Source organism: Dermacentor albipictus, unplaced genomic scaffold (assembly GCF_038994185.2).
Source record: "Dermacentor albipictus isolate Rhodes 1998 colony unplaced genomic scaffold, USDA_Dalb.pri_finalv2 scaffold_59, whole genome shotgun sequence".
In the NCBI taxonomy this organism is placed as follows: domain Eukaryota; kingdom Metazoa; phylum Arthropoda; class Arachnida; order Ixodida; family Ixodidae; genus Dermacentor; species Dermacentor albipictus.
This window is the reverse complement of record NW_027225613.1, coordinates 502,911-520,000: the sequence shown is the minus strand read 5'-3', so window position 1 is coordinate 520,000 and position 17,090 is coordinate 502,911. Positions and strand designations below refer to the sequence as shown.

The 17,090-nt window shown below is 43.9% G+C and overlaps 1 long non-coding RNA gene across 1 annotated transcript; it reads left to right on the top strand.

The window, feature by feature from the left end:
* Positions 1–3,549: 3,549 nt before the first annotated feature.
* On the top strand, positions 3,550–15,960 carry LOC139053039 (uncharacterized). The gene is made up of 3 exons (XR_011510179.1): positions 3,550–3,689; positions 13,930–14,001; positions 15,728–15,960. It is a non-coding gene; the product is annotated as an uncharacterized lncRNA (long non-coding RNA).
* The last annotated feature ends 1,130 nt before the right edge of the window (positions 15,961–17,090 follow it).

Here is a 17,090-nt window from a genome sequence, read left to right as displayed (position 1 = left end):
GCCTATTATATCACCTTTACATCAGAGATCAGTTCCAGGGCCCTTCTTATATGTAATTTATAATAATAATTTACTTGAATAAATCATTTCTTCTGTTTGCCGTCTTTTCTGACGATTGCTAGACTTAGCCAAAATAATTATGACACTGGTGCTACTAATCTACAACGGACCCTAATAACGTTGTCACCTGATGCCAATTCTAGAAAGTGGAATTGAACATCGTCAAATGTAAATTACTGAGTGTTTCTGGCAGTCGACCCCCATGTTGTATTTATTCCCTTAAGGATTTTCGCTGAAGTTTAACAGCCTATAATACCTCGGAGTTCACATCCCTAATAGTTTCTTCATAAATGCATGTTTCGATAGCTGTCGATAAAGCTCATCATGAACTACTAATGAACAAAGCCATTGGAAGATTGAATCAATTACGCTCTACTTGATTAAAATTTTCCTAGTAGAAATCAGTATGTCGCTGCTAACGATGCCAGTTCACTTGTAGCGCCTGCGGGGTCATGCGTGCATCAGGGATCAGTTATAAATTACATATCACAAGTGCCCTATAATTATGATTTTCCTGAATAGATATCTTCTTCTATTTGTCTTTTTACTGATGACTGCGTAACCCACGGAAGTAATTTTTTTCTGGCACTGATACTACTAATCTACAACCGACCCTAATACCATCGTTACCTGATGCAAATTGAAATGTAAATTAAAGAAAGTTTCTCACTCTAGATCCCCCTCACCTACTTATTCCCTTAACGATATTCCGCTGAAGTCTGTAACTGCCTATAAATAACTCGGAATTCACATCCCTAAGAATCTTTCTTTAAAATGCTTCTTGACTGAATCATACTTCAAGCCAATCGCATGCTTCATTTTCTAAAACGCCATTTTTTTTTCATTTGCGCCTACAGAGCTCAAACTTAACACTCTCAGTTTGCCCTAACCTGAAATAAGGCTCATCATTCTGGGACTCCGGTCACTTTGCACTTAAAAATAAACTTGAAGCTCCGCAGAATCGCTCAACTTGCTCCATTATGTCTATCAATACACTGCCTTCACACCTAGCCGAATTCCGGTCAAAACCTTCGTTGTTGCTAGAAGGGACTTGTTGCACCTGTGTCCCTTTCATAAATTATATCACTGTAATGACGTATTCAAGGCCCACCATATCATACCTGTTTCTTTCATTACCACGCGTCAAGACCACATCCTCAAAGTAAGCATCCCGCGTCACAGCACTCACTTATTCCCAGTCCTTCGTGCCTATAGCCGCATGCCATGAATGGAACCACCTTCCTGCTTCGTCATTCATCATTACAGACACTGGTCATTTCCACAGGTCACTCCCCAGCATATTATGAATACCCGTTCTTATTGTGCTAATATGTGTTCAGTTTACGCATTCTTTTGATTCTTCTTCTGCCTTTATATGTCTAAAGACACCACTTGCGCCTATATTTTCTTTTGTGACAGGATTGCTTCTTTTCTCATTGTGTTCTCGTGAATTATTTTGCATCTGCATTTCCCCACATGTATTTATGATGATAGCCCCTGCCCTCTCTTATATACTGAACGGCTTTTGGGGTACAATAAATTAATTCATAAATTCTACACTTTCCCAGTCAACTGCGACAAATGCGGAAAAAGGGGTAATTACTCAAGCTTAGGTAGTATCTATGCGAAAAAAAAGAAATTTGGATAATTGCGCTTGTGAAACGCCCCGCGCGAAGTGCTGCAGGAGCACGACAGTGAACCATACTCGCACATACCTAGGGAACAAAAGTCCCGGATGCCGAAATATGTGCGTGTTCTATAATCAGGCAAGACAAGTTGGCGGGAAAGCAGTTAGGTGAGGTATAACTAGTTGTAGGTGGATTGGCTTGGATATATCGAAGCCGATAGTGCATCCCGATGGGCTTGTGTTCATTGAGGTGCTGATGTTAGCCCTAGAGTGTAACATTTCTACGGAAGACCTCCAATTGGACCTAGCGTAAGTTCAGTGGGAAAACGGGCCGACAACTCTAAATGGAGGCATTTATCCTTGTGACGCAGTTTATTGCGACAAAAACTGTATGCACACTCCAGGCGCAGTTTTTCTGTCATCGTCGGCAGTTGTTCTGTGTAAAGTCCAAGGGCGATAACACCTTGGCCGCGCGTCGTATGCTGTATGTTCGCGTGAAAACACGCAAAGGAAGTCGACGATCGCCGCTGAACCTGGCGACCGCGATGGAATACGGCGGAGAGAAAACGCTCCGTATTACTGGAAAGGCCTTGGGGCGATGGGAGGGAGAGAGGGGGGCGGCGTTGGCACAAGGAATCCGACGATCGCGGCTCAATCTGGTGCGCCATAAATGGAGGAAAGCGGGGAGGCCGTGCGGAAGGCAGAACGGCCCCTTCGACTCCGCCAACAAATGCGTACTTTGCGCGGCCGTACCCGATCGCGCGCGCCGTATCTCGAAAGGAATCTGCAGACGGCTCATCATCATCATCATCAGCCTGGTTACGCCCACTGCAGGGCAAAGTGGCGAAAATGGGGCTCATCAGATGTTTATTGCATAGCGAAAATATTAAGTTTGTAGCTGTGATTACATTTTTAAAGAAAACTGGTCCCACTCTGTGTCACTATTTCAAATATTTACGCACGGTTTGTACAATTACCGAAATTCATTGTTGAACTAAACAAGGCAGTTTATCATATTGCTTTAAAAGAAGAGGCATGCCATGGGTAATGCGTAGACGAAATCAGAAGCGTCAGATTTAACCCCAGCTGTTGTAGTAAATTGCATGTTCGAGCAGCGCGGGAGCGATATAAATGTGTTTCGTGAACGGCCGCGGGCTGCATAATTCAGTAAGCTTTGCGCTGACCACTATTACTGCCACCGCGATTATATTGCCTTCAGGGTCGGGCCCCTCAACCGGTGTGGCCATTTTGAGCTGACAAGCCAAGTGCCTATATTATGCGTGCGAACGACCGTGTCTGCTAAGAATTACATCGTTACGCGTCGCGCACAGAGATTAAATATCAAACCAAACGTCCTTTGCCGTTCTCCTCGCGGACGACGCACTAGAAGCGAGTGAGTGCACGTACGTGGCAGCGTTGTGACGTCAGTCATAGTGACACGTGACTACAAAATTTATGCAAGCCGACATCATTTGTTCGTTTACTAGGTTGTTTCAATGGATGTAAGCAATGCAATGGATGCAATGGACACGCAAGCCGAATGTCCACTTGCTTTTCTTTTACATCGTGCCGTGTGGCAAGAGAGGTGTACTTCCGTTTCGTCTGCTTGTTCCCACATCACGCAGTCGCGCGCGCAGGGTACGAAACTACGACGTTTTCTAGTGTACTCCAGCGCCGCGGTCATGCTGTTTCATCCTGTCACGCCTGCGTCATTGCTCGTGATTGCGGCGCTTATCAGGTGTTCCCGTGCAGAGCGCGTAAAATCGTCTGCTGGGCGAAACGAGACAGACAAAAGAGCTCGCGCGCAAGACCGTCGCCGGCACTGCACCATTCAGCCAAACCGCGACAGCAAAATACAAGGTGGGCCCGTTGGCGTATCACTGAGGCCATCCCGCAACCGCGGCATGGGGGAACGCAGGGACGAAAGTTCGCTTGCTGAGGCTAGGCAGTGCAAATGGAGACAGTCTATTTTGGCGGTGACGCTCGTCTCCTGGAATCGCAGGTTAGCGCCATTGCAAATATTTTCATCTCTGCTATTATTGATCCAATTTGAAGAATTGCATTATTTGTTCTACCAATACGAAAATCATACGAAAAATAATTTCGCATGAAATATCGTCAGTTTTGTCGCTCATCTTTTACAAACTGTTCTCTGCAGGGGTGTTTCCGAGCGGTCTTAAAGTTGGTATAATAGTTCCTCTTCTCAGAAAAGCGTGATCCTACTTCACTAGGGAATTACAGGCCAATTTGTAGCCCTCCTTTATTTGATAAAGTAATTGAAAATCATTTCCACCCTCGATTACTGCGCTATTTAAATAAGTTTTACCTTTTGTCTCCTCAGCAATTCAGATTTCGCCTATTACTTCAACTGAAGAAATCAAGCAAACTCGCTTGACAGGGGTCTAATTATGGGTTCTGTATTCATCGACCTGGCGAAGGCATTCCTCACGATATACCGTCACGTACTACTTGTTAAACTCGAATCATTTGAAATATCTGGTCCTGCCCTAAACTTTTTAATAGACTACCTGAGTAATAACCGGTCACAAACGGTGCAGGTTAACGGCCATCTCTCATCATCCAGGGTAATTAACGTTGGTGTCCCCCTGGGATAAAAGTTAGGGCCACTTTTATTTTTGATGTTCATTAATGTCCTACCTACTATTTTTGCTAACACCAAGTGTAGATTTTTCGCTGATGACACGCCTTTCTTTACATCCCGTAAATCATTTGCCACACTCCAGTCTAAACTTAACACCGACTCAAGCAATATTACTATATGGTGCCAAAAAGGTCGTCTGTTCATGCATCCGACTAAAACCATATATATGGTGTTCCATATTCAACGACATTCAATCGACGTCGCACCTGTTGATATTGGTGATTACGTCATACAGGTTTTGAACGAAGTGCGGTTCTTCGGTGTCATGTGAGATACTGAACTGAAATTTCATGGACAAGCGTGTTCACTTGTGAAAAAGATTGCATTTGGCATCCACATTACAAGAACGACAAGAACACATTTTCCCCTTCATATTGTAGGATCTTTGTATTTTGCTCATATTCATATCCATCTTTCGTATTGTGCATCGTCATCAGTCAATACGTATTCTACGCATATGGAACGTCTGCAGCAACTTGAGAATCAAGCTGTGAGGCTAATGACTTTCAATCCATTTGATTTGTCCTGCAGGCCAATTCTTCCTAAACTAAACAACTGAACAAACTAAACGACATTTATTCTGTCAGAAGCTATCCATCATTGCATATATCATCAAACACGACATCTTCATTGAATGTATTGATCCTGAAGATATTACTAACAACAACAGTGCCCGGTTTTGCATGTGCAATAATCTTCATTTACTTGCCGCAAGGACGAATTACGCCAAGTTCACAGACCCCTTCTTGGGCATAGCAATATTGCATTCATTACCTTTGTAAATAAAATCATCACACAAGGTTAATACATAATCCGCGTGCACCAAGAAATATCTTATTCAGTAATTAACCGAGTCATCTTAATTTCTTAATTATCAATAGGTATGTCATATTGCTGTATAAGGTTTGTTTTGTAGAATAAATAATATTACTGATATTGGGACGAGTTTGGTCTGTCAGGGTTGAATATTTTTGTTAATCCTTGTTGTTCTCCTTCTTCAGACGCTTTCGATTATTGTTCATGATTTTTTTATTAATAAGGATTAGCATTACCTTTCGTATGCAATTTCCTGCCATAGATAATCATCTTCCCCAATTCCTAATGTTCACATGACCATACTTCTTTGCTGTTTTAGTATGATAAGCCTATTTATGTAGATATAGGAGGCCCCCCTCGGCAGTTTATTCAAAACTCTGGGCCCTCCTGCTGTAATGCTAATACCATGCAACTCCAACATGGCTGATACAATAGACTTGACATTGCTCCTTAGAAAATTCATTGCGTGACATTTCACGGCATTCATTCATTCATTTATTCATTCATTCATTTATTCATTCATTCACTGACGACCACACATGACAGTCCAAAAGCGAAGCTGTAGAACTGTCTTCTGTGGGCTACGGTTCCGTGCAGTTTTGTTCTCGGTAAACAAAAATTATCATCATAAACGGCTCATACCCACGTAAGCATACATGCTCCCGTAAGCAAGCAGAAAATGCAATGATTCATAGCCCCGTAAGGCAGAGGCTACAAGTACACACCAAAGTGAAGCGAACATTGCCTAAATTCTTTCTAGTCATGTGTACAACATACATAACAGCATGTCGAAAACTGTCATCATCAATGGCTCATAGCCCCGTGACCAATGGCTGATATCCCCGTAAGCAAGTAAAGAGTGCAGTGTTTCATAGCCCCGTAAGGTTCATGGCTACTCACTTTGCGTGGATGAGCTCCATTGACACTACCCATGTTGTCATTGTCCGTGATTTCAGTGTGGATGTGGTGTTAGTGAAAAGGGAGCGCTTTACGCATTCCGTATTACAGACATATCCCTTGCGATGTCCCAGAGATTGAGCACAAAAGACCACCCCGCTGCGCACTTGCACCGATTTCACATTACGAAACAAGGTGATTGCAGTTGCGAGCGAAATAATTACCACCGATCAATACAATAAGTGAATGTGCGTATCTTGCGTCACGATGACCACCCATCAAAACAATAAATGTGTTCCTACCTTTCAAGATTATGGGCGCCTCCGTGTCGTGAACTAAACCACTTTGCTGGTTAACTACGTTCGCAGAGGGGAATTGCTCACGATTATTTTAAACTGCGTACTTTATTGTTTGCGTACCGTCTGCCACATCTACCCGACGACGTGCGCCTCTGAGAACTGTTGTACTGAGCGCAGCGCAACTTTTGCGTCAGTATGTGCAGAAGTGGCGAACTACACTCCAGGCGGGTCGGTCATGTATGCCTTCGTCTATTGGTCGGGCGGGACACCTACTCTTCCTACATGCTACTAGCGACCATAATCCTGTTGTTGCATGTGGACGCGTCTCGTTAGGCCTACGGGCGCCGGAATCACAGAGCGATCTGAAGAACTGGATGCACTATGCACTCATAACGAACTTTTCTGTTCAGTTTAGAGAAGCGGAAAGCTCAGTTCAATAGTTCCTGGCGATCGACGCGAGTGAGAACGTAGCCATCACGAGAATTTACGCAGAAGCGGGAGCCACGAGTGCCGCCATGTTGCACGACGCTATTGCTTAGCGTGCGTAAACATCCGATATCTGTGCTAGAATTGTGCTTCGACGCGTACGATCTCTCATGCACGATCTGCGCATGCATGAGACACGTGGGCGCGAGCTTTCGCAGACCAGCACGCGTATGTGTAGTTTGACCTTTAGACTCACTCGAGCGCTCACATCAGCACGTCAACAAACACATGCCAGTCGGGAATGCCAAAGCCGATCCACTGACAACCAAGTCGGGCTTGCATAGCTGCTTCACCCCAACTTTTCTGGCCTGATTTCAGAGCGCGCAAGCATTATGGCATCCGGGACTTCTGTTCTCTAGGTTGATGCGAGTGAGACATAGGGCCGTCCTTCTGCTGCACATCGCGCTGCAACTTTCACAAGCGCAATTATCTTAATTTCTTTCTTTTTCACGTGGATGCTACCTAATTTGAAGTAACTATCACTTCTCTCTAATCTGTGACAGTTCACTATGGCAACAAAGGATTTATTCTTTTATTGCTCCTACTCTAATGGCATACAATACAAGCGAGAGGTGAGGGGGCTATCATCATAATTACTCGTATATGCAAAACATCTAAAATAAAGCACGAGAACACATTGAGCAAAGAAACAATCCCGTCACAAATTAAGTTCTTCGCGAGCTAAGACGTAGACAGGAAGCAAAATAAAGAAAAGAATTTGTAAACTGAACGCATATGAGCACAATAAAGAAGGGTATTAAACTTATGCTGGCGAGCAACCTACGGAAATGACCAGTTTCGGTAACGATCACTGACGAAGCCGGAAAGTTGTTCCAGCCATGGCATCTTTTAGGAGCGAAAGACAGTGTAGCCCATTTTGGTGTATCATCTTCCATACCGCCACCATTTCACTCTGTTCTCATACCCGTCGCCATATGCTTTAGTAAGAGCCAAAAGCCCCAGTTTAACCGGCCGACTTTATTCTCCCTCCTCCATCAAAGATCACGCACTCTCTCTCTCTCTCTCTCCCAAATGCCCGTGTGCGCCTGTGTTCTGTTTTCTTGTCTGTATATTAATTGCTCTCTCACCCTGTTTTCCATTTCTTCTTCATCTATGTGCTTTATCTCTGATGTTGCTTCATTTCCTTTTTCATTGCTTTTGCTGCTTATCGGCGGATGAGTTTTTGTTTTCTTGCACAATATTCCTGTCAAGCGCTCAGCAGTGCGCACAACTCCGACGTACGGTTTACTACGAGCGCTTTCTTATGCTTGTTTTCTACTGACTCATTTCAATGGTCTCTTCATCGGCGAAGAGCCTAAATCATGACACGTATTTTTCATTTATTTCGTATCTTGCTGAATGTTTGCCTCTCCTATTTGCAAATAACCCAGTCTGCTTCTATTTGCTTCCTCACAATTTCTACGGTAAGCGACATTCAGGTGTGATTCTCAGGGTGATGGTATGACCTTTTCATTTCCTTTCAATTTTTATATAACCTGAGTGGTCAATCTCTTCTTTTGCGAATACATGCTGAACAATATTTTACTAAAGCAGCAAAGGCTTTTTCAGCACTGAATTGTGAAAGTTGCTGTGAGCTAACAGTTCCAAACTGAAGGAGTGCAGCGCTTTGCATAATGTTCTGAAAGGTAGAAATTGACCGCATTTTGGCTCGTGTCCTAATAATAATGTCCTATATTTTGTAACTTTGAGGTGTCTGAAAAAATCATCATTACTCTTAGTTATTGACATCATTCACGTTCGCCATGTAGGAAAATGTTCGGAGACGTAGTCTACAATATTAAGAATTCGCATTTTGTACGGTCATGCGCCGTTATGCAGGATCGGCCAACACTCAGACAAGCACTGTTGTAAGAGCCTTGCATGGTGATTGCACCAAAGAGCATGAATTTTTTTAACGTTGTGTTCTTACGAGTTTTCTATGTGCCTAATACTTAGCAGCCCTCCTGGCAAAGGTCCTAACAAATCTGACAAAACAGAAGTGTTTGGCATTATTCTTTTGCCATTCGGAACTTAGCCAAAGTACGCTATTGCTTTTCTCTATGTTATAATTATCATTGCATTTTTGATCGAGACTTCTTTCTCCTTGTAGCTTCTGGCGTGCGCATTTGTTGCCATAGTTTCATGTACACCTCTTCTTAACTTGCTTAAAACATTTATAATTATAGTATAATTGTGCTCCTACGCCATTACAACACTTTTTTCCCCCTAAATGTCGGCCTTTGTACAGTGCGGGAACAAAAGAGGACACTTTCGCCACAAATCAAAGAGGCAGACCTCCCGTTGCCGAAAAACGCTGCCTTTCCTTATAGAACATTATACTACAATAAAACGGCGTTCGGAAGAAATTACCGCGCTTGTGTATTTCAAACACTGATTTATCTTTGTAGTTGGTGGTAGAATATAGCGAAGAGCCTCTCATTTATTCACAAAACTTTACTAGTGTCCTGAAGCCCGGTCTTTTCAGACCGAGGTGGGCCGCGTCCACATCGGCACCGCCGAAGAGCCTCTAGGCCAAGAAAATTATGATCGCCAGTGGGCAGATCATCAGACTCCTCAAAACATATTGATTTACCATATTTTTAAAAAAAAGTACTTACTGATTGGTTAATGTAAAAGCATTTTTCAATACATGACGCCTTTTATCTTGGAAATGACGTGTGACTGCGGCTTTTATGCCATTGTGTAATTTATTGAATGTAATGAATAACTGTGACATCGAGTAGTTCTATGCATTTGTGTGGTTTGGTCAATGTTCTAATTTGTAAGATAAACAATCAATTGTGCAAGCTTTTACGGCATCCTTTATTCTCATGTTGATGGTGCAATTGTAATGCGGCACAAAAGGCTTGTGCCGATGCGGAAAAGTGAGCTAGAGCCTGTCAACCTTAAATATTTAGCTCACGCTGCTCCCTTTTCAAAAAAAGAAATATAGCAGTTAAACTTAAAACTAGGGCTTCAAAATATTTTGGCCTCCCGGATGCCTATGTGGACACTTCGGTGCCTCAAGTATTCATGATACATGCATGTGCCACAATTCAAAACTGCATAGTTACATTAACAGTTCTGAATTCCCGTCGCGGTCAACTAATTCATGGGCTCTGTAAGGTATTTGCTAACATGCCTTAGCCACCCGACCAAGCACCCTCAAATCCCTCGAATTAAGAGCGGTCTCCAATCCAGTAACACAGGATATAGATTATTGATAGCAGTAACGGTAATTGTGTCGAATTCATTATAGAAGTATGCGAGAGAAATGACCAAACGCAACTTCACCATCAAAGAACGGGGACTTATACTCGATTGAGTTTCATGCACACATCTTAGGGGCTCATGAAATCGGCACGTCGCCTCTGCACCCGCCACTAGTTCCACTGCCCGCGACAATTGTTTCGGCTTTTACGATTGGCCGCATTCCTGTTACGCGATTTCTAACATCTCCGAGCAGCAAGCGTAGGACTTGCAAATAGCCTCCAAGTGCGTCGTGCGTCGATAGAATGGAACATGAAGCAGATGATACAATTTGCCGCCGCCGCTGTTGCCTTGGCTTTCATTCGTCGGGAGGGGATGCAACATTTAGGAGAATTCAGATTCTATATTAGCAAGGCTTCTCTCAGGCTAAGGACGACAACAGCGTTATTAAACCGAAATGAGGGTCGATGTTGCAATAGCAGGGGCAAAATTTCATGTAAAATTGAAAATGTAAATCCAAATATTGTTGTTTATTTGTTCATCTCGACCTGCAAAAGTGCTTCTACTATGAGAACGCCTGTAGTGTTAACTCATCGCATTTGGCTAAACTGATAGTTGGAAACGGCGCGGTAGCAAAACAAAAAAAAAATGGCAGAGTGTCACGCCGTTTTGATGTCAGGCTAACGAAGGCAGTGGCACAATGGAAGAAGCACTTGAGAAACCGCTATAACAGCGAGGAATTCCGCTTAATTAAATCGTTTCCCCCTTGTACCTTCAGCGAAATCACGCTGATCTTGCTAGGATCAATGACACTAGCTATCCTTCACTGTCCGTAAGCAAAAACAAGCACAAAAGCGAAGCATTACATATTTGAACATGTAAACTATCAATTAATCGCGCTTTTCGGTCTTTGGTGTAGAAGAAAACTGATGTCCTCGCTACAACACAGATATAAAGGGGCAAAATGTGGGCAGGTATCAAATAAGAGTAATCACGCTACAATTACCCGAACACGAACACGCAAGCAATGCGCTTCCATGCTAACACTCCTAGCGAATGCTCGTCGAGCTTTCGACAAGTTAGTTGACACTTTCACCATGCTTCTCTCCAATGCTATGAAGTCTAGTTCGGAAACAAGTTATGCATTGCTGGGGGCGAAAAATCAGTCGAACACGTCTCCTCTAAGATACGGTTAACGAGGCTTAATATTTAAACACAGTCAGAGCGGTCGACAAGCACTCAGCTTAAATTGCAGCTTTATATACCGAGGGGAAAAAAACCCCACATTGCCATTGTCAAAATGCAGTAGGATTGAGGTAGGAGTGAAGCATTTATGGTCACCAGGAATGAAAAAACCCTCTGATAAAGACCGCAGTTTTCCCGCGCCATAGGGAAAATGGGAGAAAAACTCGCGAATGGGGAATTGTCATACAGTGCGCAGCATATTCTCCGGAACCATTGCCTATGAATTTTAGGCCACGGTGAAAAGCACTGAAGCACCTTCCTTATAATGTACTCTTGAAACCAATACTGCCATATTTTAGTAGACGAGCAGGACCATACAATTCCACGCACACTGACGATCTCCCAAGGAACGTCTTTTGTACCACCACTCTTGTGTTTGGTAAATGAAAGAAACGTTGACAGGCTGTTGATTTTTCGGAGACACCACCGCGAAGAGCAAGCAGTGTGTTTTGCGGAGAATGGAGCTCTTGTGCAGCCGCTTCTCCAGCTTACAATGTGACTGTGCAGCGTACAGCACGTAGGCCTGTGACTCTTTTCTGTAACGAGTACAGGTCAGGCGACAGGATACTTTCGGAGCAGTGAGCAGAAGATCGCATATAGTACTGCATATTCACCATTATTCGTTCTATTTGCGTTCATACAGTTCACGTGCACCCAGAACCAGACATATTAGGACTTCTTGCGCATAATAGATAATTTTGGGAGCGCTTAGTTTCCTCGAAGGAACGCCGGGCGCCGATGCCAATACTAAAGCCGTTGGTAGCCGAACGAGGCGGTTGCTTCACGCCGATGTATGGAAGTGGCCGCCACATGTTTCCCCTTTGATATAAGAGGCACACAGTGAATCGGCGAAGTTAAATAATGAGCTTGCTTAACAATGAGCACAAGTACACCCATGTACGACGTCACATTATTTAAGGGAAGCGACGACGAGTACGACTGGCAGCCTTCGAAAGCGGCAACGTACCGATGCTTATAGCGCGCAGTTTCGTCGCTTCTCACATTTTTGGGTGTGCGATATACGAAAGCAAGAATAGTTGATTTCAACTCCGCGTGCTAAAAACTCAACTACAGAAAAGCAATGTTCTTTCATCTAATGGCTTGTCCCTAAGGTCGGGTCTGCGAGTATAGCAGGCGCACAAACTCTGGGAATGTACTAACTTAACCTCATCGTTTCAACGCCATCGACTTTGGCTCAAACTTTGCTCGCGTCTCGCGAAGACTAAAGCTTGTGCAACCAGCAATGCATCACCAGTTTCCAACCGTGATTCACACGTTCACAGAGAACTGAACTTCTCTCGACAGCAACATCTTATTTCAAAGTCGACATCATGGTTATCGACTTTGTCGAATGCCATTATTTCGCAGTATACAGCTATTTCACTCATAACCAAATGTGGCTAATAGCTGAGGAGCAGAAAAAAGTATCTGCTTCCACGTGATTGAAGATATATTTTCTACAAAATTGCTCTACTCTCGTCCTTACTCATGGCCACCGCATTTCGATGGGTGAGAAATGGGAAAGCACCCGTGTACTTAGATATAGGTGCACGTTAAAGAACCCCTGGTGGTCCAAATTTCCACTGTTTCCCACTACGGTGGGCCACAAATGAAATCGTAGTTTTTCCACCTAATACTTAATATTTATTTATCTCAACCCTGCTGTTTCGAAGATGTGGCCGACGTGAATGTCCAGAGCAACGTCTCCAGCGAATTTCACAGACATCCACACAAGTCGAAATATCGCTGGAGTTAACATTTATGGTTACAGTAAGCCCAGAAGAATCAATGGAGTTCATTATTGAAGGAAAGCATATGCACTCTGCCATTGTCGAATGGAACGTCTCCAGGGAATTTCTCAGACATCCACACAAGTCTAAATCTTGCAGGACTTGACGTTTATGGTTACACAGTTAACCGCAGAAGAACCATACACGCCTGCGCATTGTCACTGGAGCCACAGCCTGACGAAACGCGCACTCTAGGTGAGCTAGACAAACCCCGTCGTAGCCCTGGCAACTTTCCTAAAGTTTTTCTTCAGCTCCCAAAGGTTTCTACACAAATGCAAATGGTGATCAAATAGGGTTCGTGTAAAACATGCGCAGCCCATATCTTAGTACAGAAATCAGCTTTTTTCTTAAGAACAATGGATACTTCTTTTGCTTGATGGAATATCTGTGCCTGCCAACTACTGAGCTTGATAGCGCACCGAGTCATCACATCGTAATAATTTTACTGCCGAACACATTAAAGTTGCGCAAAAAGAAAAAGGATCGACCGTAAAGGCGCCGCAAATTTCAATTCATATTTAACTGGCCATGCCAAAGTTGAAGCACGGCGCAGACTCTAACCACCGCCATCCGATGTTGCGACTCGGCGTTCGAAGATGTGTGATCCTCTTTCCTCGCGGAGGGGTAAGAGAACGTGAGGCTGGGTTCGATATTCAAGACCTTGGACAAACCGGTATATATACATGAGCACAAGAAAATGCAAAACATACAAATAAGTCCAACGAAATACAGAAAAGCTGATGATAAAGTGGCAGTCGCTAATTTACTTTCGCCGTCGGTAGCTCCTTTTATGCCACGTGTGATCTTTGTTTAGTCATTCTCCCAATCCTTTGCCAGGAGGCCAATGACATCAGCTCCCACCAATCCGGTGCAAGGAAGCCGCTGACATAAAGTCCCACCAATTCGGAGGTAGGTCGCCCCTTTTCGCCGATGCCGATCGTACTCTGAGGGGTCGTGGCCAGGTCATGCTGAGCGCATATCTGGCTTGGACACGCCATACTCTGAGGGGGGTGCCATGTCCCTTCATCTTGGGTTTACACCCTTTCTCTTGGGGTTACAAGAGTAATGTGTGCCTCTTGCTACTGCATGGCAGATCAAAGGCCACAGTGAACTTTCTTGTTATTACTAAAATGTGGGTAAACTTGTCATAACAAGGCTTGTTGCCCTTTCTTATAGGCACATCCAGTCATATTCATTGAACTGAAGGACCATATTTTCATCCCTATGGAGCATTACGTTTGCAGATATGCACTTCAAATTATGGTTTTAGCAGTGGTAGAACCAGAGATGGTGCTGTGGGCACACTGGGCACGCACTTAAGATGTGTCACAAGCGCTGTTCGCGACACACTAGGCTAATGACAGACTTGTGACATCTGACAATGACCAATATTCTATTTGCTGACAGGAGTATTTCAACATTGGTGCTGAACGAGGATGAACTTTCGATTATTTCTTTTTTGTTTCAATCTAAAAATTGATGTTAGTTCAAGACTGTTGCAGTCATCTAAATGTTTCGCATGCATTCCAGTAGGAAGACAAAAAGCTACAACTTTCTATAATGCCGTGACCTTGACTGTGTTGATGTTTTACACCATGTCCTCATGCTCACTTTTGCACACGATATTTTTCAGGCACCCGCTTTATATACCGTGATAAGGCAGCTGCAAGGACACAAGGATGTCAAAGAGCCAGCCCAGCATGACTTCACGTAGTGCAAAGGAGCGCACGCTAAAAAATCAAAACACATTGCCATGCTATTTGGACGAGAAAACTAGAATGCGGGCATATTAGGTGTATTATTTGACTAAATGTGAATGAAATCAAAATACAGTATGTCACACCAAGATGAAAATTCTAATGGACTCTAGACAGTCATCTTAACATAATATATACATGTAATGTCTCTGATGGGAAAGTCAAAATCAGGTATCCCCTCAGCAGACAAGCACAGATGAGCAAGAGTAATTAAAAAGTTAGAAATGTTTTTAAAAGGAAGCTGATTAGTTTTGTGATAAGTGACTGCTCCTTGTGTTGCCTCTCATCAGATATATGCATGTGATAAAAATGGAGGTACAGTGAAATTGGATATTTGCTTAGTGACATGATAGATACTTGCAATGAGCACAGTGCCTGTCTTCACTATAAGACGCAACAGGTCATGATTGGTTAGGTGCTTACATACATTTAACAGATTTAATAGCTTACATTTAACATCACGTGAATGCAAGGGTGCAAAATGCAAACCACTGTGATTCTGTATTTTAAATGCTGACATGAAGCAGACTGATTTTCTTGTCTTCCCTTCATCTATATATTGCACCTAATTTTAGAGTAATGGCTTCTTCTAGGGGTTACGAAAAGGGGAAGCATTGTAATGTTCACAGAATTCTCGAGAATATCTAGATAATTGATTATTCATACTTGTAGCAGCGGACACATTAAATCGCACATGCAAGATACTTATTTTATTTCAACGTTATTTATTAAAAAATGCTAGCAGTTTCTTCACCGCCCGTTTCATGGCCGACCCACCCAGATTGGGTTGCGCGTTTTTACTGGGGAACAAGAACAAGCTACCCACGGTGTTGCCGGGCTGCGGTTTAAGCTTAACAAATAATTTTTTTACGCTGCAGGAGGCTTGCTTTCCTACAAGTGGTACTGAAACTCATGGGAACAGCGAACCACATCGATGACCCAAGGTAATCGCCTTCCTGCCTACCGATTGATCGTACCGTCCTTTGGCTGCTCATGGCGGAGTCAAAGCACAGAAGCATTCAAGCTCAAGCCCAAAGCCAAGAGATCGCATATAACGCCACTTATTAGCGACATCGAATCATCACTTAGCCAGGATAGGAACAGCGGGAAATGGAATGGTATTCGAAATGGAATTTGCTGCTGATGTACCGCGCTCGCCGAGCAGGTGCGTGGCGGGGCGTTGGACGCGTCTGGCAGCGCTGCTTTGCCTTCATGGAGTAAGGAAAAGGTTGAGAGAGAGCATTACGTCACGCAGCCATGGTTGGCAAACGAACGCTCCGTGAAACCGGACCTTTGCTCGGCGGCCCAACACGTGACCGCTTGCGTCGAGATCCCGGAGCAAGAGTCGAGAGTTGCTGGGACGTTTGGCCGCGGCTGCTTCAGGTGGTTTCCTTCTTCTAACCAGGCAGTGCGCTCGGTCTCCCTGGCCTCCTTCGGTGCCTGTCGAGTCACCTTCAGTCGGTCGTCTTCTTCAGGCTGGGCAGCATCCATATGTTCCAGCGCACAGAAATGGCGTGGTGCGGTGTGGTGGTGTGGGGTGTGTTGTTGGGCACATGCACTACACTGATATTAAGATTGAGGCCACCTAATATGCCGGTCGCCATTTCATGATTGCATCTACTCTCCATTACGGGAGAGCCAGCAATATTTTATGCCATGCATGATTTTTGTTTATAATTTCTCTACATTTTTCTGTTGTAGATTCCTGTACTCCGTCCCTCAATAACTACCACTCTCGCCCCAGACAGAACTGTAATAAAACGTGTATGTAAGTATACAAATAAAATAAAATATTTGGTAAATAACGGGCTTATTTTTTTACCAGCGCCTTTTATGAGAAATAGTTTCGTACCTTACGACATTACATGCTATGTAATGTTTTACGACATTACATGTTATAGTATTTCGTTTTATTCGCAGACCTTTAAAAGAAATTTTATGTCGAGTTTATGTCGAATTTTATGACGACGAAGTGTCTTTTGATACAGCGCTGTTCTTTCTAGCTCCGGGTTATTTTTGTGAAAACCTAAGTTCATCCCCTGGTCCTCGCTCCCTGCTCAGTCGCAATGGAAGTGGACGACCCCGCACGTCTGCCGGCGACGGCGGCGTCAGCGGCGGCCGCCTCCAGGAAGCGGATCGGTCAGCAGAGCGACACCGAGAGCGTGGACACCCATGTCTACTCTCTCAGCAGTGAGGACACTTCCGATGACGACTTCCACCTTGTGCAGAGCCGCAGAGCGA